Genomic DNA, 3,072 nt, shown 5'->3' on the forward strand with positions numbered 1-3,072 from the left:
GGGGTGGGGGGAAGGGATGTGGGAATTGTATACTAATGAAGGAATTTTTTTTATTTTTTTCTCTCTTCGGAGGGGGAAGCGAACTGGTGGGGAGGGGTGGGAACGGAGAAAACTGCGGCAATGAATGAATGGAAATCCAAAACCTCTGTAAATAAAAAATAAAAAACTATAAAAAAAGAGAATTGTTTCTCATAAGCATCTTCATCTTCCATTAGGTAACACGTATAATATGCAATAATCTGACCCATGATCTGTTTCCGATGTACTTCTGCACTGAATCCCTTGCTCTCTGAATCATAACCAGGACATCACTTGGTATTGTGAGTAATTGACAAGCCTCCATCCACAGCTCCCTTCAGAGTTCCCCAACACTTTATTTCCTGTGGTAGTTCTGGCAAGGCCTGCATTCAAATAGTAGGTGAAGGCACCTGGTTGCCCATCAATGCTTTCCACATTGTTTTTATCTCGTTACCTCCACTTGGCCTTCATTGATCTTATTCATGCCAAACCTGTTGAGAAGTCTGCAAGTCAGCAGCAGGCCAGTACAATATGCTACAGCATAATTTGTCAGGCCAAATTTCACACCATACTTTGGAGGTTTATGAGCATAGGCTGTGCATAAGCAATCTGGAAAATTCTATCTCTGTTGGTTACACAAACCATCATGCTCTATTTGGGTGTGTTGTACTTATTTTTATCTTGGATTACCTAGCATTCTGAGCATAATAATCAGTTTTACCCTCCTGTCATCTTCTAAATTTCACTTGGTATCTCTTGGAGTAGACCTTATCCTTGACAACTTGAACCAACCTCATCTTCCCCGCTCCTCAGTGCCCTCCCCCCAAACGGGGCAGCTCACACAAAATACACACAGACATTGGACTAATGGGATAGGGTAGCAACCCTGGCCTCTGAGGGAAGGACAGGGTTTTCTCATGGCATGTGACAACAACAGAGAAGGATGCCCTGGGGAATGAGGGGAACCATGGACAAGCTCTGCTGCGCATACCTCCCAGCCAATAAGCCACCTTAATGATATGTTTCATTCCAACCATTGTGGTAAGTGGAGAAGTGATTGGCCTGGTCCCAGCCATTGCAGGAAATGTGTAAAAGGTAAAGGAAGGTGCAGTATGGACTCAGCCATGACAGTGGGCAAGTGACCCATCAGAAGCATGGGGTGGCGGGGGAAAAGTTATTGGGCTTCTGGGCTACCTAGTCTCTAGTTCAGCAGGAAGAAGGCAGGAGAGATGAATGGAGCTTATTGTTTGGCATTGATGATGCCCACAAATTCAGGCTTGACGGATGCACCACCCACCAGGAAGCCATCCATATCAGGCTGGCTTGCCAGCTCCTTGCAGGTAGCCCCCATCCTAGAACCTCTATAAAATGATACTAGTACTTTGAGCCACCATATCAGAGACATTGGACTTGAGCATCCCTGGAGCTTTTCATGTACTTCCTGGGCCTGCTGGTGTATTGCAGTCTTGCTGGTACCAATGACTCACACTAATTATAAGCAAGACGACCTTGCTACAGTCGGTCACATTATTTGCCATGACCTTGATTTGCTCAAAAACAACCTTCTCAGTAATGCCAGCCTCCCTCTCATGCAGCTTCTCTCTAATGCAGACAATGATTGTGAGTCCCTCTGCCAGGGCATGGGCTACTTTTTGTCCAATCAGCTCATCTGACTCTCCGAAGACATACCTTCTTTGTAAGTGTCCCAGAACTACCAAAGTGGCTCCCACAGTCTTTGATCTTGCCAGGGCTGATCTCCCCAGTGAACGCCCCATTAGTCACTTTGCAGCAGTTCTGTGCAGTCAGCCACAGCAATCTGGGCATCTAGCTTCTGCCAAGCAAAGTCGATGTGGGCAGTAGGAGGTATACAGACAACCTCGGTATAGGCCGGCACATTGGCCACATTTACAGTGGTGATGAGTTCTCCCAGACCCTTCCTTCGCCCGTTCATTTTCCAGTTTTCCCCAATGAAGAACTTCTAGGAGGGTGCCATGGTGTTAAAAGTCGAAACACTGAAGGTTAGCACCACCCGACAAACCTCATCTTACAGAACAGAGATGGGAGCCCTGGTTCACCAAAGACCTTCAGGCCAAACACCTTTACACTGGGGATGGGGGAGGGAGCCATATGGTACTTCCTGGGGATGGGGGAGGGAGCCATATGGTACTTCCTGAAATATTTCAGTGTTACCCAATTATTTTTGGTTCAGTGACTCTGTGTATCCCTTCAATTTTCTTCTGAGGTTTCCTGGATCGTTCAAGATTTTGCACACAGCTTCCCTAAGTATTGCAACTCAAGACTTCAATTTTTCAATTCCTTCAGCTTGAGAAATGTTGAGTTCTTCCCTTTTTGTTCTCCAATTCTAAGTCTCTTCACATTCCATTATAGTAGTTTATCTTCCTGTGCTATCCTCTGAGATACTCTGTTCAGCTATTTCAGTATCTCTTCCCTTTGTTTTGGCTTCCCTATAGCACTGGTCTGTGCATTGCTATACAGACGTAACTCGTGGTTGCTGTGATGCTCAACACTGTGACACTGATGTGCCAAATGTGGTAATGGTTACCCATGGTGGACAGTATTTGCTGGGGCTTCCCAATTAAAACAAGCCTGGAAACAGGAGTGGCATCCACTTCTGAAACAGCTTGTCACTGGAAACTCTATGAACAGTGCTCAGGCCTTTCGTTCATAAGGTCGTTATGAGTCATCTACGACTTGACAGCCCCTAACAATAACAACAACATGGTGCAGTGCAATTTTCCAGGGTCTCTTTGGACATCCATTTTGGTCTTGTCTTTTAGTGACCTATGCCCTCTTCATGGATGAGATTCTTAATCTCCCACAACTTATCTAGTCTTTGATCACCGGTGCTCAATGCTTCAAACCTATTCTTTTTTTTATTTTACTATTTTTATGTGTGTGTACCATCAAATTGGATCTGACTGGTACAGGAGGAGACTGCCTCTCCTACTCCAGCAGAGCATCTGGTGGATTTAAACCATGTATCTGATTTTACTAAAGATTATCCAAAAACGACTGGAACAGCACATCAACAGA

General features: G+C 45.1%; 2 pseudogenes; both read right to left on the reverse strand.

Moving 5' to 3' along the window:
- LOC102873640 overlaps positions 1 to 815 on the reverse strand; it is a 5,522-nt pseudogene extending 4,707 nt beyond the window's left edge.
- Positions 816 to 1,258: 443 nt separating this feature from the next.
- LOC102874040 lies at positions 1,259 to 2,011 on the reverse strand (annotated as a pseudogene).
- Positions 2,012 to 3,072: the final 1,061 nt, after the last annotated feature.

The sequence above is a fragment of the Elephantulus edwardii genome, unplaced genomic scaffold, assembly GCF_000299155.1.
Source record: "Elephantulus edwardii isolate Elephantulus edwardi_28Jun2011 unplaced genomic scaffold, EleEdw1.0 scaffold00531, whole genome shotgun sequence".
Classification (NCBI taxonomy): Eukaryota; Metazoa; Chordata; class Mammalia; order Macroscelidea; family Macroscelididae; genus Elephantulus; species Elephantulus edwardii.